The sequence below is a fragment of the Dipteris shenzhenensis genome, chromosome 10 (genome assembly GCF_047967505.1).
Source record: "Dipteris shenzhenensis isolate YYH24624 ecotype China chromosome 10, Dip_SZ_1.0, whole genome shotgun sequence".
In the NCBI taxonomy this organism is placed as follows: Eukaryota; Viridiplantae; Streptophyta; class Polypodiopsida; order Gleicheniales; family Dipteridaceae; genus Dipteris; species Dipteris shenzhenensis.
Genome location: NC_141605.1, coordinates 42,341,409 through 42,368,696, shown reverse-complemented (window position 1 = coordinate 42,368,696; position 27,288 = coordinate 42,341,409). Strand labels below are relative to the sequence as shown.

General features: G+C 40.1%; 1 pseudogene; it reads right to left on the bottom strand.

The window, feature by feature from the left end:
* Window positions 1–469: 469 nt before the first annotated feature.
* LOC147897851 (aldehyde oxidase GLOX pseudogene) lies at window positions 470–2,413 on the bottom strand (annotated as a pseudogene).
* Window positions 2,414–27,288: the final 24,875 nt, after the last annotated feature.

Genomic DNA, 27,288 nt, shown 5'->3' with positions numbered 1-27,288 from the left:
TTGAAACTCCTTGGTTCTACGTCAGGCATTTGCTGTTAATCAATCATAGATCAACCCTTTCGAACTTTATGCAATTCCTTGGAAATGCGCTAAACGATGCGGGCCTATGGTAAGAGTGAAGTTAATGGAACGTGAATCAATTCGGCTCCCAACCTCGGCACCGTTCTGAAAATGCTCGTTACGGTTTGCATAGCTGTTCCATTCGTGTCTATTATTTGCTCTCAATTGTCAGAACAAGCTAAATCTGAAACCGAACTACGCTATGATCGATAAATGCGACTAAAGATTGCCAGCCGGCGCTGAAGGTTCTATTCATGTCGTATTTCAACGAGAGATAGCGGGCAAAGCTGAAATATACTATCTATGTTGGACAAGCTCGGATCCAACGAACACTTGATTATAGCTTCCGTTTCCGTCAAAATGTACAGATTACAGTCTAGCTAGGTATTCATCCGTCTAATGCTATGTGAACGTACGCAAGTAGCCAGAGAATTATTTTCCAAATGTAAATGTTACAATTCAGTTTTGCTTTGATCCTATGTATATGCATGTGACAGACAGATTACAACCTTCCTTTCAAAGTACAGCCATATTACAAGAAGTAATTTGTTCTTCAGAGGGACATGAGTGGTTGGTGCTTCTACCCTTAGCGCAAGCAGGGCTTAGATCATGTACTATAAACCTGCACCCATTTAGCTCTGTAGCTTGGAATCCCGTCGTTCACAGCGAACAACATATAGTATGCAGGTGGAGCTAAGGTTGGCATGGGAGGGGCTTTTGCGCTGACTACATATATGTTGGATCCCCCAACTGTGGGAGCTTCCACGCTGAGACTGAGAAGACGCTGCCCTTGCGAGAACGAGTGGGTGCTGAAAGGTGCGCTTAGTAAGTTCAGCTTAACAATGCCTGGCGGTGCAATGTTGATTGCGATTCTTACCGTGAATGATTCGTTGTATGCAATAGCCTCTGGAGCCTCCAAAATAGTAGGGCGCACATTATCGTTCCCGGTATTCAAATACTCCGGGGAAAATGCCTCCACCCGGAGCTCAGTCGGAAATTCACCAGTGAAGGTGTAGTGCTCGTGCGTGTTGCTTCCGGCGATCAGTATCCTTCCATCCGGAAGAAGATTGGCAGTCGAATGGTAAAGTCGTGGAATCGTTGAGGGAGACAGGATCACAAATCGGCTTCCAACCGGCATGTCTGGCTGGTACAGCAGTGGATCAAGAGCTGGGTTTTTGGCATTGCCCCATCCCTGGCAACCGTTTTGAGCTCCATTAATGATGAGAACATCTTCTGTTGGAAGTAGTAACATATCCCCCATGGTTCTCGGGAATGGCATTGTCTCCATTGCCCAAGATGAGTTCGGGGAGGTGACCTCGATACGGCCACAAGTTTGAGACGCTGAGGCAAAAGTGAGATTAGCGAAGGCTCCAAATTGCGCTCCTCCACAAATCAGAATTTCTACAGTTGAATAATTATCTGCCGAAAGCGGCAGCATTACAGATGATCCAGCCGACGGATAGTTGCGAGGCTCCCCAGGGATGGTGGGGAACTGCCTTACCAGCTGATTTGTCTTATAATCCAAGATGATTGAGTCACGGTTAGCAAAGATGAATAGATTCCCGTCCGGCAAGAGATGGACGAAGGGGTATAGATTATCTTGTTGTATGTCGCACGTCTGCCGTAGCAACGGCAGATAAAAGGTGGCTGCGCCGTTTGCAGGGACGAATTCATAATCGTAGACGTTGCGGCCCCCAACGAGTATCTGACGGCCATCAGGTAGCAGCTGATTTGTGGAGTACCATCGATCCATTTGCAGGGTCTCATTCGAAGACTCAATCCAGTCGCAGCCTTCATATTCTGGACAAGGGCTGAATCGCCTGATCTTCCTGATGCCGTCATAGTCGCCTCCCGTCTGAACCAATGTGCCGTCGGGGAAGAACTGAGCCGACGAACACCAAGTGTCCGTCTCTATGAAGAGCGGGCGGACGCTGTTGGGACCGGGGGTGAAAAGCACGGAGTGGGCAGTGCAGTCGTGAGTGAGGTTGCGATCGAGCGGGTTGTTGCGGCATCGACCGACGAGCTTGATCAAGGAAGGGCCGATATTGGTGCGGTCAAGGAAGACGACATTGTCCCAGCGGGTGATGGCGGCGTGCATGGGGGAGATACCGACATTCTCGGAGAGGAGCTCCCAGGACCCTTGGGAGGAAACGGGAGGAAGGAAGGAAAGGAAGAAACTACAAGCTACGAGGAGGGAGATCAAAGCGAGGTGGGGAGGGAGCATGGTGATGCAGGGAGGGGTGAGAGAGGAAGCGATGGCTACGAGGGTGGGGAGTACGTATGGAGGAGCTATGGCTAAGAGGGAGGTATGGCAGCGAAGAGGGTGGGGAGGATAAATGGCGAGGAGGGGGAGAGCCGGCCAGAGATGCAGATGAGCTTGAGCTTTGCATGCAGGAAGATGACGATGATGAAGAAGAAGAAGACGGCAAAAAGAGAGTGATAGATGCTTTGTGTGAGAATCAGAGGACGTTGGCCGAATGAATCAGAAGCAAGAATCTAAGTTAAGCCCCATATTTACTCTATCCCCCTCCGACTTCCTTTGTCTACGTTATATAATTTAGCAGTGAATCGAGATGCCGCCAAAACTTTAGCCGTCACCGCCAATTCTATAGAGCGTCCCGCCAACTTCCGTTCGATTGTGCCAAAGTTTGACTTCCGTCTCCTCTAATTTCAGTTTAACCCCATCCGAGGCTGACTTTATTGCCACGTGGCTACCCCTAAATTCCCGCCGGCTCCTTGTGTGTAGTTGTCACCCTCGTTTGCTAGCCTTAAGTCTTTGTCCCACTTTGCAGGCAAGAAAAGAATGTGCAACAAAGAGAGAGCAAAAGGAGGATCTATCATCTTTCTTGAAGAGTTAGAACAAATATTAAAAGTACTCCTCGACCTACTTAACAAGACCGGCAAGCTAGGCTGGCTTATTATCTTCTAGGTTTCAAAAGCCTCTCGCATCTCCTATACCTTCAAATATTAGTCACCCATTCCCTAAGACATTGGTGAGTTCTCATCCAAACCCTTGTTTCAATTTTATTCACAAATCCACTCAAAGGGAGTTCTTGTCCAAACCCTTCTTTCGATTTTATCCATAAGTCCACTCAAAGGAAGTTATATGATTGTACTAATATTGGTGAAAAAGATAAGATGTTATTAAAGGTGGTGAAAAACAAGAACCATTCAAAGTTCCCTTCCTTCCTTAATCTCATTCTTAGAAAAAGGAATATATCACAATCCACAAAAAAAACGTACTCATTAGAGTATGTCACAATTAACATGGGGTGATAAAACTTATCAAGCATACGATTTTCCCCAATCCCAAAACAAATAAGAACATAAGTGTCACTATAAGAGTTCCTTGACTATTGTTAAGTGGCCCAGAAGCTAGCCCCATTATAACTTCAATGCAATCAATATGAATTTTTTACATAAAGCTAAGATATCTCCTTATGAAAAATACCTTCACCTTGAATGGAAATGGAATATCCTCTCCTCCAAACTCCCCAAAACACTAAAAAATGCACGCACAACATGGAAACTTGATCATGTAATCTATATTTGGAAACATAACATCTATATATTTAGACATTTTTATCCTAAACATGCACCTCGATTTTATAACTTCAGTACAATCTACGAGAGTGAAATGCCATGCTTATACTTGTGAATGATATTCTATTGAACAATCTTGATGGCATAACTCAAATAGTTAATTAATGAGAAGAGTGCTCTCTTCTCAAAGCTTATTAGAAGCATACAAGTACCTTGTGTATATGCTCAGGCATGAGAGCACACAGTCGAAGGATGCTCGAGGAATGTGCCCAAATATTTAAAATAACATTTGCTAACATTTTGTTGAATAATCTATGGCACTAAGATCATACATGCGTGTCACTCCTCTTAGAAATTTACGATAAGCCGTTTCTCCTTTGTTTCAGGGGACACCAACATAGCTAATGTCGCCAGACTTTGTAGCTAGTTGATCCGGTGCACCCCTGTCACTTTCAGTAGGCCATTTCTCAGGAACTTAGAGGGCATCGCCTCTTGTGCATGCATCTCTCGAGGCGTTGGTAGGGTTTTTACTCTAGGAACTTTAGGGTCCAAGCTAAAGCTTGTGAAGACTCAAGACTAGTAATCACCTGAATGGCCTAATGTTGCTCCCTCGAATGCTCCCACCAATTGTGACACCACAGCTCGTGTTCTTCGCTCCAATGGCAATGATCAAATGCATGCATCTCCAACCACTTCTTGCTACTGCTCTGCAAGGAGTTTTCTTTCTTCTCGTTGTTTCTCCCTTCGCAGATGTTGCAAAAGTGTCTTCCGTTGCTAATTCGATACCGTGCCAGCGCTTTCCTCAACCTGCACTCCGTTCCTTGTCCCTTGACCTGGCTTTTTAGCTTTCTTGTCTCGTAGCCTCTATTTGCTTCTCTTGCAAGCCATGGCGAGCTGCATGTTGCCATTAACGCCATGGCCATGATCAATCCAAAATAGACCCAGAGAAGGTGGCTGGTGAGGCAAGCAAAGAATAGACAACAACTTACCCGAAAGAAGACAATGGCAAACCAAAGTCTTTGCAAAGTCACATTGAGGTGCATGCAGGTTGCAGGGCATTTGTAGGGTAGGGGCAGGTTGTAGGTACTTAATCTTCCAAGATTTGATGGGCGAGAGGTGTGAAAATTTGAAATTTGCGAGAGTTGCAAAATTTCAGCCGTTGGTTTTTTCCCTCCGGTGATAGACGTAAGCAGAATTGGATATCCCAAACAAGTGCAATGTGGCCTAAAATGTTTCAAAATACAAATAGGCCAAAGGGTATGCTATCAGGTTTGATGCTATGTATTATTAAATGCAATGACCTTTGGCATGCTTATGAGCCATATAGCAAGCAAGTGCATGGAAAAAGAAATAATTAAAATTTATAAATACTATTGGATTTATTAAAATATCTTTGCGCATGGACAAATTGCACTTTTTCAACTTCTTCCATTTTAGGGTAAATCTAGATACCAATACCAACAACTATCAATGTTTTAAGACCATCATGAACTAGTCCCAATAGTTTGGATTCCAAATTTTCAATCCGTTTTAGTTTTCAACAAATCAAAATAAAGTTATAGAGCGTGCCTTCAAATGGTTATGCATCACTTTAGAACAACATTGGAGGCCCATTAACCCATGCATAATGATCCCATTTAGGTGTTTCCTTGGGTTGAGGAGAAGCTCGTGTAGTCATGTACTTTTGAATGATTACTTGGTTGCATGTATGTATAGAATAAAATTTTGATGTTTTTGAATAAATTGCTATATCCTATAGTCTTAAGGATGCATGCTTCACATGCAACATAGCACTTGTAATGCTTTAACGGTCTTGTTCCAAATCCTTATTCCATAATTTTTTGCTCTCATGTTCAAGTTTGGATTGTATACTACAACTTGAAGACAATGTTTTTCGAATTCTGTTGAGCAATGCATATTTTATGGGTCATGCAAAATACCTTCATATAGAAAAGTCCCTGAATCTCACCAAAAATGGCTACACCCAAGCAAACAATGACCCACCCTGTAGTGAGTTCTGGTAGAGCTATATATAGCTTGCCCTAACTCAGCCTATTCCTCAACTATATATATGCCTATGATCTATGAATAGAATCACTTTCTTGGGAGCAACTCTTGTTTCGGTCTCTCTCCTCTTTCACTTTCTCTCAACACAACTCTTGTGTCCGTCTCTTATCACACCATCTTGCACTCAGTATTTGTGTTCCCTTGGATTTAACACACTGGCATATCATGCTTTTACATTCCCGCATGAAGAAATAAGATGCTCAATCACATAAAGCAAACTTCTTTAGCTACTCTTTAGCTATAGGACTCCATAAAATTTTAGATGAAGAGGAGACCTAGCTAGGACTCCATAAAAATTTAGATAAAGAGGAGACCCAATACCCATCGGTCATATCCATAAAAACCAAGAGCAAATGATCATTGTTGTAAGCTTATCAATCTTTAGGGATCAAGATCTTATCTAATCGATGCCAAGTAGAGTCTCAATCTTGCTACATGCTTTTGCAGTGATAATTATATACGTTCAACAGACCAAAAAGTTGATTGAGAAAATCACTTGGACAAAAGGTTATCTATCATATGAAAGCAATTTTTTATTTCTATTAGGTCATCAGTGAAAACAAGAGTTTAGCACTTCATCACTTGTGGTTTTATGCTGCTTTTGCAAAAGTAAAGGCCAATGATGCTTCACATATATTAAGCTAGTTTTTATTTAGTGCATCCTTTACTGATCAGTTTCTTATTTAGTTCATTGCTTGCTGAGTCTTTGTGTAAGTGCTTTGCTACTCAACATTCATAGAACGTCCTTCAACCAAAGAGCTTTGTCAATATCTATACTCGGGTGCCTCACAAAACTTGATTGTTTTTCAACAGTCACTATGACATACATCTATGTGTTGGAGGTTTTCTTTGCCTGTTGGTATAGAGATAAACCAACTTTCTTTAATGTTGTACATGATTGAGAACATGATATAATCGTAGTTTAATACAATGATTTGTTCTTGATATTCTACTTGAAAGGTTATGTTATTTGTATTCAACTACATTCATATGCTTGGTGCTTTATTCTCACAATGATAATACATGTATTATTATGTTTTGCTAGCAAGTTTAGCTATAGCTTCAAGTTTCCATAAATCTCGGTTAAAGAGACTTGCCAAATATTCTATATCAAGCTTTACTTTCGTCATGAGCTGATTGATTCAAAGGAGCTTCCAAAATATTTTGTATTGTTTTGAAGGCTAGATTTTCTTCGATTATCTTATCATTTACTTTTGATTTCCTAATGTTTTATGTTATTTTGAAGGTGAGAGTTACTTTCGATTATCTTATGATTTTGAATGCAGGTTCTCTTTCATCTTTGTTAGTCAAGCATGCCTATAGGCCATCCATTGTATTTGATCTGGAGTAGGCTAAATCTCATGTAGGTGTGCTTGATATGCAAAAGAAAATGTCGATCTAATGTTTCTTTCTCTCTTATAAGCTAACATCTTGCTTGACTTGCCCATCATGTATTCAACACTAGCTTCATTTTCATAAGTTGGCCATCCTATGAAAGAAAAGGACTTGCCGAATGTTTTACGTTGTTAACATTCTAACATGTTTTCTTTCAATGTTTCTTTTCTATTTAGCTTTGATATCATTACTGCATTGATACATTACTTCACATATGCGAAGGTGCTTCTCACATGTTTTCTTATCGTTTTCAAGGCACTCATTTATTTCCAAGGTGAGCTCATATGTTCTCTTTCATCACACTCAATTGTTTCTCCGAGTACATGCAGGTTTGCACAGATGCCTAGATACAATCCAATGGACTAAATGCACATTCGATACCTATAGGATGAGTACATCTACTTTGTTTTTCATACTCATCTATATTTACGAGTGCATGCAAGGTCTTCCTAAACCAACGATTTGTTACTTCTTTGTCCATTAACTTATTGATGACTTATGGTATATATTTAGTTATTGGTTCAAGCAAGCCATACTTTTATTTTGCCCTTTATGTGGTGAGGTATACTCATATGCCTTTCACAATGAACACTTATGGTTGACTTATTGAGTACTCGTTTGGCCGTGGCATCTATGGATTACTTATTGCATACTCGTTTGAACGTGGCAAGGTTCAACGTCTTTCAGGTGACAATATTTATGAACACATATGGCTAATTGCTTGAGTACTCATTTGGACATGGCATATGGCTAACTACTTGAGTACTCGTCTGGACATGGTACATGGATTATCAAATTGACTCCTTGTTTGGATGTGACACATATTTACTCGTTTGGACGTGGTACATGAATTATTACTAAGTTTGGATGTGACGGATATTTATCCGGCTTTCACAATGGACACATATGGATACTTATTGAGTACTCATTTGGACATGGTCATATTACGTACTCATTTGCACGTGGCAAGATTCAACGTCTTTCAGATGAACACATATGGATTACTTCTTGAGTACTCATTTGGACATGGCACATATGGATTATTTATTAAGTGCTCGTTTGGACATGGCACATATGCATTACTGTTGAATACTTGTTTGGACGTGATCACCGTTCCCGGATGCCCATTTTCTTGGTTACTTCTGGATGTTCTTTGTAATCTCGAATGCTTGTCTTCCCAGTTGTTCAGTACTTTTCGATGCGAAGAGGTTGTTATTTCATTCCTGCTATGATTATGTAAGCTATGTCTAATCCACACAAGCTTGCCTCTTGTCATACATGAGTGGCTTATTCTCGTTGTATTTTTGGTTGTTTGGTACTTTCGGTTGCCCAGTTGTTCGGTACTTCTGGGATGTCCAATTGTTCGTATTTCAGGTTGTTCGGTACTTTCAGCTGCCCAGTTGTTCGGTACTTTTTCATTCCCGCTATGATTATGTAAGCTATGTCTAATCGACACAGGCTTGTCTCTTGTCATATGTGCATGGCTTATTCTCGTTGTATTTTTGGTTGTTCGGTACTTCCGACTGCCTAGTTGTTTGGTACTTCTGGGATGCCCAATCGTTCGTATTTCTGATTGTTTGGTACTTTCGGCTGCCCAGTTGGTCGGTACTTCTGGGATGCTCAATTGTTTGGTACTTTCGGATGTCCAAATGCTCGTTGTGTTTCTAGATTATTGGTTCTTGATTTGTAGGATCATTATGGGCCTTTCTATTGTGTTGTTATGGCTTTCTTACACTACCCAAGAGACATTTCAGCCCTGGCTTTATGGACATCTCAAATTGCCCCTCCATACTCATCTTTGGAGTGACCGAAGCAATTTCCTCATACATTCATCCTTGGTACAATAGAAACGGACACTTGAATATTTGTTGTATTCATATACACTGCATGAAATTGGTCATTTTTTGTGGATGAATTATGCAAAACATGAAGGCATGATTATAAATGTTTGAGGAGGTTTGACTAGATTGACCTTGGAGACAACGAGCTCTACTATTCAGAGGCAGTCGATAGAGCGAGCGAGAAAAAGTGAGCAAGCCCAAAAAAGCGAGCGATAATTAGTTGAAGTGATTGGAAAATCAAGCAAGCAAAGAAAGAATCTAAGTTTTTTATAAAATAATTGCTTGAAGTATAAAGTATTCAAAAGAGTGGTTATGTGTCACATTTCTTGAAATTGAGTAGTCTAAAGTTAAGGACTATTGTAACATGACCCCATTTGGGTTTGGAAATTATCCTGGGGGGTCACTCATAAACATGTAACATACCACTTTTGTGCATTGAGGGGTATTTTTTAGTGGGGGGACTTACATGTTTGTGTGCATGAGGGGATTTATAAAATAGCAACTTAATCTAATTTATATCTGTAGATATTTTAAAATATAAACACATACATGGGTTCAACCATTTACATAACAAAATGTAAATTGCAAGAATAGGGGTAATTTTTAATACATGCTTGCTTGCACATGCTTTATGGGTTTATGAAGAGTGAGCCCAAGAGTGCAATTAAAAGGTAGAGGATTTTAAATTTTGGTTTGATGTTAAAAACTCATCTTTTGGGCCAAAAAAATCATATGTTGACACTTGCAAAAATACAGGGATGTGAAAATGTCCTCTTTTGGGCCAAAATAGGGAGCGCATTAACGTGCTCCCTGTTTTGGCCCAAAAGAGGACATTTTCACATCCTTGTATCTTTTGATTTACAAGTCCAAATAGGGTCATGTTACATAACAAATCAAATGGCAAGGCGTAATTTAGATGATTATCATGTCTTTGTGCACCATCTAGTAAAATTTAATGCACCAAAATATGAATTTGTGGTTAATTTGTTGCATTGGTTAGATTAGTGGGAGGTAAGAATAAATCATTAGGGAAGGATATTTTTCCAGTAATAAAGAAACATGGGTTTCATCCCAAGAGTGAACAGAGTTAAAAAAGCTAAGCATTTACATATGCATGGAATCTAGACTAATCCATGCAAGGAGTCCTTGGAAACACCCCACCTATGTGGAAGGTTGTGCAAATTGATGATCTCAATTACTCTAGTGGAAAGAGAGAACTTGATTGCAGTTACTGTAGGGTTTGTCTTTAATACAAACAATGAATTGGAAATTGAACATACAAACTATCTCATGGATGATGTGAAATTAGTGTTAGTGGCTCAAAAAGTTATATGCATATTTAACCTTCTAGCATTGAGAAAACATATGGACTTTTGAATAAGTTATTATTTTTTGCTACTGAAATGGGGGATTTATAAATCTTTTATTGTTTTTTATTGCTCGCTTTTTTTGGCTCGCTTGCTTTTTGGTAATCCTCTACTATTCAGATGAAGAGCTCAAACATCAAACTTGAAGATCTCAAGCCCTGATTATGCATCATCACTATGTCAAACAAGTTGAGATTTCCAGGAAGATTTTTCTACTTTTCACTCATAGTTTGCACTGTATCATGCACCAAACATAGTGCCTATACTTGCACTGTACTATGGACAAAGTGCTTGTCTTATGCCCTTGTACTATCCACATGCAATTTGCACTCTATCATCCAATCTATCATCCAACATTACACTGTATCATTCAATTTGGCATATGGCCATCCTTTGTATATATATTTTCACATAAATATATATAGTGGCTCAGGTTTTTCCCTTATACTCCCCAAGGGTTTTTTCATTCGTAGCTAGAGGGCCTAGTTTGAGTGGGGGTGTTAGAGCTATATATAGCTTGCCCTAACTCAGCCTAGTCCTCAACTATATATATGCCTATGATCTATGAATAGAATCACTTTCTTGGGAGCAACTCTTGTTTCAGTCTCTCTCCTCTTTCTCTTCCTCTCAACACAACTCTTGTGTCCATCTCTCTCCTCTTTCTCTTCCTCTCAACAAGTTCTCTATATTATTCTTTAGTTGAAGATAAAGAAATATTTGGTTGTTTGTTTGACAACTGTGATATAGGATCTTGACCAAGGAAAAATGCATATCCCTATGTCGATCTCCTAGTATCATGATCTCCGACATAGTCACTGTCACAATATCCATGCAACCTTGGATGACTTCCTATGTATTCTATTCCAAACTTTCTTGTACCTCTGATGTATCACAAGACTCTTTTGGTTGCATTCTAGTGCGAGTGTTTTAGATTTGACATAAACTGTGCTGCTAGTGAGCTTACTACATAACAAATATCTGGCCGTGTGATATCTAGTTAGATATATAAGAGATCCGATGAGCTGCCGATAGTACCCATCATGATGGTAGGCTTTTATGAATCTTTTGTAAGTTTCAAACTCTCTTCCATGGGAGTGGCTACAATCTTGCAATCTGCCGTATGAAACTTCTTTAAGAGACTATCAACATACTTTAGCTGACTTATGAAGGTGCTGTTTAAATCTCTCCAAAACTCAATTCCAAGACAATAGTGCATAAGTCCAAGATCTTTCACGTCAAACTCTGCAGATAAGTCTTGTTTCAAATTTTTGATGAAGCTATCTTTGCTTCTGGTCACAATCAAATCATCTACATACAAAAGTGCAATAGTAATGTCTTCTCCTTGAACTTTGTAGTAGAGAGTATGATTTGCATTGGATTTTATGTATCCCAGATTAGAAAAATACTTGTCGATTCTGTTGTACCAACTTTTGGGTGCTTGCTTTAAGCCGTAGAGACTTTTCTTGAGATAGAAAACCTGGTTCTCCTTTCCTAGTTCAACATAGCCTACTAGTTGTTGCATGTAGACTTCATCATCTAGGTAACCATCGAGAAAAGTATTCTTGACATCGAACTAGTACACATTCCATCTACTGAGTGTTGCTAGTGATATCAAGAACCATATGGAATCCATATGTGCTACTAGAGCATAAGTCTCACGGTTTCCTTCTTTTCTGGTGGAAGGTCGCATAATTCCCAAGTATTATTCTTGTACAAAGCTTCCATTTCTTCATTCATAGCAATTTGCCATTATGACTTTTCAACTGTGTCTTTGAAGTACATTGGCTCTTTTGTGGCCATGATGGTAGTCATAAGAGCATAGTTGGTGCCATTCAACTTGAATTTCTTTTCCTTTCTGAGCATATGTCAATCTGGCTAGGGGTCTACTTTCCCTAGTAGACTATATGAGTTGTTGTGGCTCTTCCTAGGGTGCTTCCAACAATTCTTGTTCTTCTTCATCAACCTTTGTTGTAGATGACTATGTAATCGGTGTGTCTATCTCCTATGTATTTGAGGTTTTCCATTCTGATTCCTCATTAAAGATTATATCTCTAGAGATAATGACCTTTTGATTGATGGCATCATACAACTTGTATGCTTTGCTCTCTTCCTTGTAGCCAACCATGATGCATTTACGTGACTTTGCAGCCAATTTCCTATGATGTTCATCATGTAATATGTGGGCATATGCTTCTCAACCAAATATGCAGAGATGCCCAATGCGTGGCTTATGTCCAGTGAGTGCTTCATAAGGTGTCATACCCTAAATCAGAAGCCGATTAAGCAAATACTTTGCAGTGGCTATTGCTTCTGCCCAATCCTGATTCAAAAGATGCTTCTCACTAAGCATTGCTCCAACACTATCTGCTAAAGTACCATTCTTTCTTTCAGCTCTTGCATTCTGCTAAGCAGTATCTGCACATGTGAATTGTCTTCAAATGCCATGACTTTTGCAAAAGTTCATGAATGCTGAAGACATGTATTCATCTCCTCTATCTGATCTCATGACTTTGATCTTTCTATCTGTCTGGTTTTCAACCATGGCTTTGAATTCTTGAAATCCAAAAAAGACTTCAGATTTCTCTTTCAAAAAATAGACCCAACAATATCTACTGTACACTACTACACACGGGCCTTGTTCCGATGGCTAAGCATCGATGTTTAGTGCATGTGGCATGCTAATCATCGATACATACGATGGGTTTAAAAATGTCGGTATATACCGACCTTTACCAATCTTGTAAAAGGTCGATATATACCAACCTTTTACAGAAGTGTAAAAGGTTGGTAATATATAAAGGCTTTGAGACACTTTCTTATGCCAACGTTTTGCAGAGAGTGTTTTTCCCCATACCGACCTTTAAAGAGAGTGTTTCCCAATGACCAAAAATAATTCTTTTCATACATGTTTGATCCTTTGAAAGAATAAAAATACAAGAGCATGTTCATCTTCTTCGCTAGATCCATGTGGATCAATTGGATCCGGCATTGGTAGTGGCATCTCCATATCCACATCTCTATTGGTAGTGCATCTTCGGCCTCAAACACACACCATGCTCCTTTTTCTCATCCCGTTAGCCCCTGCCCATCACTATTGCAAGATAATTTTTGTGCTTTGCTCCAATTGCTACATATTGCAGTAGTAGCAATGGATATGGAAGATCCCTAGTGCTCCACGTGTAATAGGAGCAAGAGAATACATCGCTACAAGATCATTTTTGTGATTTTCTCCAACTACTGCAACATGAGAAACACCGTCATCAGTGAGGGAATACATTGCTGCAAGATCATTTTTGGGGAAACATGGTTTGAATCGAGGTGTTGTAGCTCAAAAGTACGTGTAGATGACTCCCACCAAGACCAAGTGAAAAACAAGTGCATCATCATCCAGGAGCAAGAGGAGGCTCTATGCAGCAGTTGTGACCATGAGGAACAAGAAACCCAGCTAGAATGGAGTTGTAGGAAGCAAACTTGCTCAAAATTTCAAGCGATGGAGAGCAGGTGGTGTGGTTGATTATGCAAGGAATTGGGATTATGCTGGCCTTCGATATGGTGTCAAAGGAGTGGAGCGTGCTACATACATCCATATGGCTACCCTTCCTCTTAGAAAAAGTTGTCTTTGCTACATATACGGGTTTGGATAGGAAGCCGGTAGGCCCCTGGTAGGGAGCTACTTAAGCGCATCCCTACTTGGGTGGGGAGACTAGATGCCATAATTAAGGCTCACGTTTGCATGACCCCCTTCCAAACCAATCTCAAATAGCATGGATAAATCGCCCCTATGTGCCAACTAAGGATCTTGGCATGGAAAAAATTTGAGGAAAGGTGGCCCAGATCTGGACAACGAAGAGAATAAGAATCTCGACTTTCTCAACAAGGGAATTTTTTGAAGGTCCCTACTAGAAAAATGGTGCTTCTTCTTACTACATGCATGCCTTCACAATGGAGGTGGTAGGTTCTCCAAGGTATATTTGAATACACTAATGGCTATATTTTAATCCTTGCTCCCATTCACAACCATCAAACACTCTTGCTTTTATATGAATCTACTAGAGTTTACTTTCAACAGGATCACATTCTTATTGCATTGCTTGTTGCAACAATTTACATTCTGCTCTAGATGTTTTGAGTGGACTTTGAAGATGAGTTTTTTTTCTAGCATTTCATCGATATTCCTTGAACACCGATAGCAACTTATAGTGGCTTGTTTCTAATGCTCAAGTCTTTTCTAACTAGTGTTTCGAAATCGCTTTGGACTTCTCAACTGTCGTAAAATTTTGTTGAAGGGAAAGAACCATGTCTTTTTGAGAGGTTGAAGCTCTCAACTATACATAACTATGGCTATCACATGTGATGAGTTGGGGAAACTATTTGGCTTACCTTAAAAGGACCAAAGGTGAAGTATATATAGGCTTGACTAAGAAACCACGCATGGCATCATTGTCACGATAATTACAAAGGATTATAGATGATTACTTAAAGATAATGATAATGATAAGATCTAGCTCGTGTTTAGGGTGCAATGTTGTAAAGAGACAAGTTGGTCTTTTATGAGAAATTCTTTGAGTTGACCTTTGGATTGGTTGCTTTTGGAGACCTTCAAGAAGAATGTTCTCTATGTGCAAGATTCCTATTTTTCTTTTCGTGAATGCATTGGCCTGCAGCTAGCACCATAAGCGCTAGCTACAATGATGGGCATACGAACTCTTATCCCCTCTTCTCCTCTCTTCTCCCCTCTCTTATTTCCTCTATTCTCTCTTTTCCTTCTCTTTTCTCCTATCCTTTCCCTCCACTCTTTCATCCTCTCTTTCATCCTCTTTTCTCTCTTTTCATAAGCATATGCATTTGCGTATGCTTATGCTTATATGCTTATGCATGAGCATATGCTTATATGCTCATGCATAAGCATAATCATATGCTTTCTCTCTTTTCCTCTCTTTCCCCTCTCTTTTTTCTCTCTTTTCCTTCTCTTTTCTCCTCTCTTTTCCTTCCACTCTTTCATCCTCTCATCCATCCTCTTTTCTCTCTTTTCATAAGCATATGCATTTACATATGCTTATGCTTATATGCTTATGCATGAGCATATGCTCATATGCTCATGCATAAGCATAATCATATGCTTTCTCTCTTATCCTCTCTTTCCCCTCTCTTTTTTCCTCTCTTTTCCTCTTTTCCCCTCTCTTTTTTCCTCTCTTTTCCTCTCTTTCATCCTCTTCCTTCTCTTCTTTTCCCGTGTCTTATTTCCTCTCTTTTCCTATCAATTGGTCCTCTCTTCCTCTCTTTTCCCCTCTCTTTTCCTTCTCTCTTTCCTCTTCTCTTTTCTTCTCTCATTTCCTCTCTTTCCCTCTCTTTTCCTTCTCTCTTTCCTTCTATCTTTTCTCCTCTCTTTCCTTCTCTTTTCTCCTCTCTTTTCCTCTCTTTTTTCCTCTCTTTTCCTCTCTTCCCCCCTCTTTCATTCTCTCTTTTTCCCGCTCTTTTCTCCTCTCTTTTCCTCTCTTTTTTCCTCTCTTTTTCTCTCTTTTCCTCTCTTTCCCTCTCTTTCCCTCTTTTCCACCCACGTGAAGCTTCAACAGCCTGACACTAAGTAAGTATATACAGACTTATGTCACTCTCATTCAAAGAATGATTAAGTCTATAAATACTTGCTCAATGTCAAGCTGCACTAGTGTTTGGAGCCTATCTTTTTCTCTCTTTCCACCTCTGGGAGCTTCCTTACACTATGTGTAATTCTTATCCTCTATTCTCTCTTTTCCTCTCTGTCCTTCTCTCTTTTCCAAACTTTATCCCTTAACTTTTCTCGCTTTTATAAAACATACAACATAACGAATAACGAAGAGAGGGATACAACATATATCATAACAAATATCCAAGTGGGATTACAACAAATATCCAAGAGAGGGATCCCTCTCATACACCAAAAATTGTAGCTAACTTTCTCTAAATTGAAGTACTTTATAAACTGTAAAGACACTCTTCATCGTTTCTTTGATGAAGTGCTACCCTCCCCTTCATCATCTCTTTTCTTCTTCGTAAACTCCATCTCTTTTCCTCTCTTTCTTTCTCTCCTTTCCTCTCTTTTCCTTTGTTTCATTCTCTCCTTTCCTCTTCTTTTCCCCTCTCTTATTTTCGCTCTTTTCCTCACTCTTTTCCCCTCTCTTTTTTCCTCTCTTTTCCTCTCTTCCTCTCTTCTCTTCTCTCTCTATTAGTTTTATTACATATGGGACATGAAAGGATTAGTAGCTATGAGACATTCAATGCTGCTTATGCAGTGGCAATTGACATAGAGGATGGAATGACATACTCTAACACCAATAGTGATGATGGAAGAGCAAGTGCACGAGGCAATGGCTGAGGCTTTGAGTAGTGAATGGTGAGGGCTATGGGTAGGGAATGGTACAACACTGGCAGACTGATGATGTGGCATTGCCACATGTATTGGGCATTGCCATGTGTTTGTGATGACATGACAGGCGGATGTTGTGACACTATCATGTGTCAGTGATGGTGGGGCAGATAGGCAAATGACTTGGCTCTGCCATGTTGCACGCATTGACGTGGTAAGCGATGATGTAGCATGCAATCATGTGGCAAGCAATGATGTGGCATTACCATGTGGCAGATAAGGTGACGTCACAAATGTGTCACATGAGGCAGTGATTTTCCTATTCCCAGTGCTCTAAATATGAAAAACCCAAGTCAGTTGTTGCAGAAACATCTAATGAAGGTCACCTATAGGCCATAACCACAAAGCTAAGAGAACAAATGCTACATCCCATGGAACAAAAGCTTCACATGTCCACACCTCTAACTTATCCAAGGCGAGAAAATGTATGGTGTCCACATTGCATGGCCAATCATATAGAAAATTAATGTCCCATTCTAAGAGCCAGGATTAATGAACAATCCAATCTACCACCAAGGTTGTGGTGCGACATCTGCACAGTCGGTGGTCATGATGAAAATAGTTGCATCTTCAACATGCACAACAATCCGCCCCAACCTCAACAATACCAACCAGAATGCCAAACTTTTTATTGCACATCGCATTCAGCTCATCTTTCAAAAAGGACATCTGCACATGGTATTCATAGCAGCAACAGGTGTAGCGGTCCTTTAACTTGTGCACAAATAGAGGCTTCAAATATTCAAATGAATGCAATTGAATCTTGAACTCTTGAATTTTTTTTTTGAATCGGTGAAAGAGCTCAACCTGCCCCATTAAAATAAAGTTGTGTGTTAGTAAATCATAGCTGTAAATGACCAATAGTAAGTGTTGATAGGTAGCGCAGGTGCTAAGATTCCTTTAAACTCCTCACAACTCAACCTATGATGGGACTCATTTTTTTAACTCTATGAGGTCCTTGACCTAGATTTTTGAGTTTGCCCTTGTGGACTTTGGCATTGTATAGCAAATCCAGGTCACCTTCCTTGATGTCTTTGGCTTTAAGGTTTTTGTCAAAGTCATCTTTTACTCCAGTGGCTTCTTCTCCCGACTTGACACGAGACATGTGATCGGCAATGTAGTGTTGGGCACCTTTGCAGACCACTATTTTGAAATGGAATTCTTGAAGCAAGAGGAGCCATCTGGTTTTTCTTCCTGTTGTACACGGATGGTTCACAAGATAAAGCAATTCTTGATGGTCAATGTAGAAGATAAATTCATTTGCCAATAAATAGTGTTGAAATTTCTTAACACTATACACCATTGCTAGGGCTTCTCTTTCTATGGTGGTATAGTTGATCTCTGGATCATTGAGTTGTCGACGACTGGCAAAGTAGAATGGGTAGTCTTTCATATATTCACCAGTTGGCAAAGCACACTCCTAATTGCATACTTGGAGCCATCAGTATGAACATGAAAATCAATATTCCAATTGGGAGAGATAAGGATGGGTGCTATGTTTAGGCACCACTTTAAAAGCTCAAAGGCTTGGTCACATTCTTTTGTCCATAAGAGTTCCACCAACAATTTGTAAAGTGGTCTAGCTATCATGGCATATCGAAAGCGGTGAGCATGACTCTTTGGAATGTGGCCGGGGCATTACATAGGCCGAAGGGCATGACTCTATAGGAAAATCTGACCCTTTCTATAGAGAAAATGCCGGTTTTGATTGGTTGGCAAGGGAAATTTGTTCTTGGTTATAGCCACTAAAGCCATCCAAGAAGTTGTATATCTCTGATCCAACCACCTTTTCCAACACTATTTCTATTAAGGGTAGGGGATAGTGATCCCTGATTGTGGCAGCATTCACATTCTTTAAGTTAACACATATCCTTACTTTCCTGTTGCATTTAGGCACGATGAGAATGGGTGAAACCCAATCAGTATGCTCTATCTCATAGATGAATACGGCACCTAAGAGTTTTTCCGGGACATCATAGACCATGGTGGCATATTTTGGATTTGTTTGATAAGGTCCACATACTTTAGGGTTGGGAACCTTCCCTAATAGGTATCATGTGTACTACCACTTCTAGTGAAATTCCCTTCATTTCCTTGTATGACCATGCTAGGCACTCTTAGTATTCCATTAGAAGTGCTTTTAGCTTTGTTTCCTATTCTTGTGTGAGCTTTTTCCCAATGAATAACAATTTCTATTCCTCCCCTTCAAGGGCGAGGTTTATTGTGCAAGTATTGGCCGATCCCTCAAAGATTGGAGTCTCTCCAATGTTATCGATTTCTTGCACTAGCCTTGGCATTGCTATGGGGACACTACTACTTGTGTAGTTCTTGAAGTACTATGGCACTTCTTGAAGATCAACCTCTGATGGTGTTGAACTAGCCTGACATGGGCTATAGGCACTAGGTGGCATAGGATCATTAACCAATTTTTGAGGCTCTTGTGGACTTTCTTTTTCTGAAGTCTCATTATCAAGATTCATCTGCACATGTGGCTTAAACTTTCAAAACTTCTTACATTGGGAAATGTGGGGTAACATTTCCACTGGCAAAGTACTCCCAAGTAATGGTTCATTTGTTGTGCATACTCCTTCAAGTCCATTAGGGGACCATTCAAGAGGAGGTGTCTCATATTTTGGAGGAGAGTATGTCTAGGGGTTGCGCAAAGCAACTTCTTCTCCTGGTTACTTTTTGAAGGCCCGAGCTATGATTTCCAACTCCTTCACCTTTCTTGTGGTATCGATCCTAGGTCCTCCTTGTGTGCCTCCATGGCAATGTGGCGTTGCAAGATGAACTCACCGTGAGTCAAACTACATTCCAGCCTTGCAATAGAGAAGGAAAACTAAAAAGAACTCTATAACACAAGAAATTGGATGCTAATACGTTGTCTTACCACTAGGTACTTCCCTGCATCGCTAAGTTTATTGTGCACTCAGCAACAACAAATTCTAGTGACTCTCCCATTATGCATGAGCTGAGTGAAAGGTGCTAGAAGCAATGCAGAAGTGCTTAAAAACTACAATGATACTGCAATATCATTGCAAATTCCTCTAGCATCTCTATAATAATGTTGTTATGTGCTATGAATGGGGTCCATGATGACTTAGTCCTTAATAGTATTTTCCTCAAAGGGATTGAAGTAGCTCCATGAGAAAACAAAATAGAGGAATAATACATATATACTAAGATGAAAGTTGTAGATGACATGTACTCTAAGAGACATGAGGTTTATGGTCAAGTATGGTAATGCTATGCATTTCTTGTTTGCTATGTTCACCTGTTGTTATGTTGTTTATTGAGAACAATACTGTGCTCAGTTCAATTGTTCCAAAAGTTTGGAGCCCTTTTCCCACATAGCCAACACGCATGGTGCAAGAAGAGGAGATAAGAAAAGAAATTAACCACACATAAAGTATATCTGAATGGGTCTTGGCACAATAAAATTGCAGCCCATATGAGTGGTCCAAAGCCACAAGTGTACTCTCCATTTCTAGATGTAGGTGAGAGATATCTCCCTCAAGATAAGGATGAGGATAAGCCTTTGTGAACCAACATGATTCATGCATGTAAATTACATGAGTCCTAAGGAATGGTTCCCCTGAGAGGGATATTTTAACAAACCCCCTCAATGCAATAGTGCATCAATTGCCTTTATAGAGAGAGACACTTTCATGAAATATGCTTTTACCATAGGGTTACAAGAAAACGTAGGCTTAAAGGATTGCTTCAAGTAGCTTTGGAGAAGTGGTTTGAGCATAGTTGCCTGCTTCCTTAGACAAACTACCTCCTTTACACTCATGGGAAAGACGGCCAATGATCCCACATTTGCCACACTTCTTTTTCATAGGATCCTTCTTGAAGTACCAGGATTCACTTTGCCTCTTCTTGTTGCAAAAGGTACACTTTAGATATTATTTTCAAGTCATAGAAAGAACTTGCAAATTGGTTTTGAGGAGGTGGATGCCAATGAAGAGGCCCTATCTGGATCCCAAACTTTCTTTTCTTTCTCTAAAAGAGAGGAAATACATCCCTCTCAAAGGTGGGGTTTGGAATATTCTTGAGAGAGTGATTACAAGGCTATCATATTCAGGCAGCATAGACTTGAGGAGAACTGCTATAGCATCTTCTATGTCCACCTTTGAATTAATGGACACCAAAATTGAACCATGATGCACTTTGAATTAGCTATATGGGCACCAAGGTCTTCTCCCTCTTGCATATTCAAATCATAAAATTGGGTTTCAAGAGAGATTCTAGAATTTTTTCCCTTTGCACCATAAAGCTTCTCCCACATATCCTTTGCCATCGTAAGCTCCGAGTCATGATGGATAAGATATTTGTTGATGTGTAAGGTGATGATTGACTGCACCTTCTCATAATCCTCTACGGTCTTCCTCAATTCCATATCAAATCTTCCTCAATCCCTTCATAAGAGACCACACTCCCTTAGAGATAAGAAAGTATTGGATTGATGCCTGCTAGGTATGGAACCCAATTCCATCAAACTTTCGACCATAATAAATTCTTTGGCCATGGAAATGTCTTATAGGGGTTTATAGAACATTCGGCATTGTCTAATTCCTTACAAATGACAATAACTAATCAAGATGATGCTGGAAATATGGGCTTAATAAAAACATTACTTCCTATCCTTCTCTTGTGATAAAGGGAAAATAAGATAGTCAACTCAATGGTTGACCTTCATAACACCTTTAGCCAAAGAATGCCCATCAGATTTTGCCACATGTTGATCAAATATAACTTTATAAAGAAATCTTAGCAAAACAAATTCTGCTACATGACTTCTTGTTAAAATTGTGATAGAACTATCTATTTACCTGGCTTATTTCATGGCACTTAACCCACGCATATTTTTCATATGTTTGAATAAAGAAATATAAGACATAGAACATTTAAGTATGCCACCTTCACAAGATGAAAGAAGGGAACATTTATTGATTTATTGGATATTAAAAAAAGTATTATGTTCTAGCATGGCCTTTACATAATGACCTTATTAAGCACACAATATTCTTACATAACTTCTTCATACAACTGGTTGAATACTACAATTAGTAATAATGGTTCTAAATGCATCACAACTCTTCCACCAATTTTTTTCTTCTTTGATGTGTCCTTTGATAGTGAAAGTGAAGAGGGAAAGAGAGAGGAGTGCACATGATATAGCTACCTATACACTAAGTTGTATTGAACATGAACATGAAGATATACATGTGAACCCCTTAGGGTTAGGGCTAGGGTTTGCCCCTAATGCCCTAGAGGTATGGCTTGTTGGTTGCTGCAAAAGAGCTCTCATGTTTGAAGATGCTTGGAGTGTTGCAGAGATGGAGGAGCATCTTGGCAGCCATGTTCGTAGGCTGAGAAGGTTGTCGGTGCCATTGGAGATTGCCTTGGAGGCTGCTTGGTTGCTGAAGGTTGCCATTGGTCAAAGACAAGCCACTTTGAGGAGCTCGCCTCTTGCATGCATGCCGAAGCTAGAGAGCTATTGTAGAGCATGGGCTCATGTGGAAGGAGAGCAGCGTTGTGGAGGCTTGGTCGTTGATGGCAGTGACTCGCTATGAAGTTGGCCACCTGTTTAAGGTAACTGTAAGCTATAAGGTCTCGCTACTACAGTAGAAGTGACAGGTAGAGACTTCTGTGCATTGTAGTGCTTGTTTGCACTGCTCTAATACCATAGGGGCAAACCATAACCCTAACCCTAAGGGGTTCACTTGTATATCTTCATGTTCATGTTCAATACACTTAGTGTACAGGTAGCGTGCACTCCTCTCTCTCTCCCTCTCTCACTTCTGCTATCATGGTATCAGTGCACCAAGTGCTCCCACTCCCTTCGTGAGTGTCAAGCCCTCCTTCATGAGGCATCTTCCATTGAGAAAGATTTCCATCAGAGGGAGTGAAAGCCCTTGTTCTGTCAAGGCATGCAAGCCCTTGCTCAGTCAAGGCACAAGCACTCTCCTTGAGGCATTTCCATTCTATCTCTAGCTCTTCATGTAGATCTCATTCTCATCTTCGATTCAAGATGGAAAGCTTAGGATTCTACTTCTTGGAGCTCAAGATATGCTCTTTTGAGTATGCTCATATGTTTCTATTTTGAGTGTTTAAGGTTACTTGAGAGATTCTTTCTTTCTTCTTCTAAGAGTTTGAGAGACTAGTTCTCCCTCGAGTATCCTATTGTTGGCTGCCATCTTCTTTCTCTCAGTCCAAAAAAGACCTCCTAGAAGCCAGGCATCACAAGAAACTCTACAACTCTCAAGACCTCTACAATGACTAAGGTTTCAACAACCAAACCATCATGCTTCAACTAAATCCTAAGGCAACAAAGGCATCTCAAGAGCAAATGCTCAATACATGTTGTTAATTTTTATATAACCTATTATTGGATGTATATGTACATTGTAATCTCTTTTGCTCAATTTCCTTCAGCCCTTCAGCCAACAACAGGAAATGCACATCTACAAAAGAAATGTGCATGCTCCGATCCACTACAAGGCAATGAGCTCATATAAGGTGACTCCATAGCTCCAACCTAAACGGCTCTGCAACTGGCACTCCCGAAGGACTCCATGATGAGCTTCTACATCCTAGATGGGCTAACGTGTCCGCTAGCCTCCCTACAGCACCTATAATCTCTAGTATATCCAAGCGACCAGTAGCTCCTTAGTGAGCCTCCTCACCAATGAATGGTTAACTCCTACTCATGTCCCAATCAATAGCAATGCCCACAAGAGCATATCATCCAAGCTCTCCAACTTGCCCAGCGCCTCGCCTCTATTGTGTTCCATGCTCTCTAGCCACCGAGCTTCAACGACCAAGGCAACACCCCTCGACTCAGTGCTCAACGGGAGACTCAACTGCCCCTCTATGCCAATGGATGTTTAGCTATGCACACATCAGACGACCTTCAGCTCATGACAGTTGAGCATAGAGGTTGGACAGGTTCTTATACCTTGTCATTTGTATGGCCTCTTTGTCAATAGAGCAGTGTATCATACGTGCACCTTTCGCCCCAAAGTTTTAGCCCCTGGATCACTCTGTCCACATCGACTATGCAATCTTCTTTGACCCTGTATCATTCAATAGATATTACAATTCTACTACAGCATACCTTCACTATTGTTGTCAGTACTTTTGGGTTGGTGACACTCTCATATGTCAGAACATATCGGACTTTTTCTCCATCACTACATCAACTAGCCTCACATTCGGATGCCTCAGAGTAGTTGCACAGTCCACGGCGACTTATGACATGTTCAGCATACAGACATACACACTGTCATAAACGCAGTCATCTTTCGATTTTTGTTAGTAAATGTATCTCACACACATAGACACTTATTTCTTTACACACATGCACACACACTCTTTCTCCCCTTTGATTCCTTAAATTTGGCCCTTCATTATTTCACACCCCCCACCCTCTCCTTCTTCTCTCCTCTTTATTTCTCCCCCCCCTTTTTTTCTCCCCTCTCCCTTGGACCCCCTCTCTATTTTCTCTTTGCCTCTATTTATTCTCCTTGTATCACCCTCCCTCTCCTTCCCCTCTATCTATACCTCAGCTCTCTCTCTCTCTCTCTCTCTCTCTCTCTCTCTCTCTCTCTCTCTCTCTCTCTCTCTCTCTCTCTCTCTCTATCTCTCTCTCTCTCTCTCTCTCTATATATATATATACTCTCACTCTCCTTTGTCTCCCAACCTTCCTCTCTTGAGCTCAAAATCCCCCCGCCACACCCCCCCCCCTCTCTCTCTCTCTCTCTCTCTCTCTCTCTCTCTCTCTCTCTCTCTCTGTGTCCCTCTCGCTCCCCCCCTCTCTCTTACCATGAAAATGCTTGCATTAGGTAGTTCATCAGGTATACCTATTGAAGCTTTCCCTCATGTCAGCTTGCTCAAATAATCAGCAATGGCATGCTGCTTCCCAGGTCTATGTACAATGCTGTAGTCAAATTCCTGCAACAAGAACATCCATCTAGCCAATCTGCCTATCAATTGTTGTTTGTTGACCAAGTAAATAAGTGCATGATGATCCACGTGGAAGTTGACCTTATTACCCAACAAATAATTTTTGAACTTATGCAATGCATAGATCTTACCTAGGGGTTTTCTCTCTATGACTGCATAGTTTTTCTCATGTTTTGTCAAAATTTTGATGGCATAATACACAGGTCTGAACCATTTAGCTGTTTTTTGCTACATAAGGACTACACCCATAGCTGTATCTGAAGCATCAACAAAAACTTCAAATGGGAGATTCCAATCTGGAGGTTGGAGGATAAGAGCAAGCATTAGCATCTTTTTCAATATGTTGAAGGCATACTCTTGTGGTTCAATCCAAATGTAGGGTTCCATTTCTCTTGTCAATTTTGTAAGTGGATAGCATATATCAGCTAAATATCTGAGAAATCTGTAGTGCCACTTGATTTTGACCAACAAATCTCTGAAGTTGCTTTATATTTTTGGGTGGCTTAGCTTTTTGGATAGAAGATCCCTTGTTGGGATCTATCTCCATACCTTGTTGAGAGATGATATGTCCAAGGAGAATGCCTCTGCTAACAGCAAATGCACATTTGGCAAGATTAAAAGGCTGAGTCCAGCCAACCTACATTTTGCAAAGCATAAGGCCAAATCATGCAAGTGCTCCATCCTTTTGCCAAAAACTAAAAAGACATCAAGAAAAACCTTCATAAAACTTGTAAGATAGTTAGCAAATACTTCCTGAATGTATTTTTAAAATGTTGGTAGAGCATTCTTGAGTCCAAAGGTCATCACATTGGAAGCAAATACTCCCCATTCTATAACAAATGCAGTTTTGTCTTTATCCTCAGGTGCCATCCCGATTTGGTTGTAATCACTGAATCCATTAAGAAAACTGTAAATCTCATGACCTGCCACAGCATCTAATAAAGAATCACAAAATGGTAGAGGAAAAGGATCAATAATGGTGGCAGCATTGAGCTTTCTGTAGTCAACATAGATTTTGAGTTTTCCATTCTTCTTAGGGACAATTACAATGGGTGATAGCCATGTAACATGTGTGAGAGGATAGGTGAATCGTTCTCTTAGCAACTTGTCTATATCTTCCTTCACTTGTTTTGCATAATTTGGATTCATTCTATATCTTTTTTGCACCACTAGAATGGCATCCTTTTTCACATTGATCTTGTGTTGGCAGAACTTTGGGTCTACCCCCTTCATGTCTGTGTAATGCCATGCAAATATATCTTTGTATTTTATCAATAAGTCTTTGAGTTCCATTTTGAATGGTGGTGTAATACCTATACTGACCAATACTGTCTTGGGGTTGTCAGGCTCCCCCAGATTCATTTCTTCTAGGTTATCGTGTCTGACCCTTGCACTCCTTTTCATATGCTCTTCAAACTAACATTCAGCTTCAAGAATGGCTTGTGCAGAAGATTTGTGGCTGCTTTCTATTAAGGCATCCTCTATATCTGAGTGATTGTCACAATTTGATTTGCTTTTGATAGTTTTTGCTTTTGACTGCGATCTGACACTACTCTGCTTTGCAGTTGCTGGCAATGAGTCGAATAGCTTTTCCTGTTGACCTAAGTATGTATATTGATCCATAATTTTTATCACATCAATTTCAAAGATGGGGAACACATTAGGATTTCTTCTAAGGAAGACCTCCTCTTCATCTTCATCAAACTCTGCAATCATATTTATACCTTCTACTTGTAGTGGTTGTGCTTGTTTTGGAAAAGTTCTCCTTGAAGAGAGGTTGATCTTGAACTTCTTCTTTCCTTTCCTGATTGTGATTCTTTCTGATCTCCAATCTTGTTTTACTTTGGCATCTTTCAACCATGGTCTTTCCAAGAGCATGGAATATGCACAATCTTTTTCTTCCATTCTCAGTACCACAAATGTCACTGTGAATGTTAGTCCCAAAATGCTTATCTCTTAACCCCTAAGAAATCCAAGTGGTTGAATTCTTCTTTGGTCAGCCATTTTGACATGAAATGGGGATGGTGCAAGTTCATTGCAACAAAACTACTTGAACAAATCCTCAAATAAGATGTTCACTTCTGAGCCTCCATCTATAAGCACTGGAAGTATATATATCTAGTGTTTCCTCTTCATCTTCATCTTCTGGATGATTATGTATGTGAGTATTCTTCTCAGAGTATAAACTCTGATATATGCTGGAACCAAATTCAAAAGTTGATCTAATGTAATTTGGACCTTAAAGTCCAAGAGCTTTTTGAAGAGTAGTGTGGACTGTTGTTGTTGATCACTTGCATTCTATTGCATCTTATTTTTGTCATTCAATGTGTCATTGTGCATGGGAACCATTTGTTCCTCTTTAATCTCAGTTAATTGTGCTTTGCTACTGCTATCCTTTTGTTTAGCTGTTTTTGAGCTTGTTCCACCAATGAGCTCTGTTTCCTTTTTTGGAAGATATTTTTGGCTGGAGGAAGATTGCCTTGATGCCTATGCATCCATTGTACTTCTGCTTTTTTAAGTATATTGTTTTGTTGCAAATTATTGCCTACATGTTGTTGTTGGACTATTTCTGGTAGAGAACTGTCAAATTGTGGGCTCCTACTTGCCTCGGATCAACTTTACCCTTGCCTTTGTTATTGTG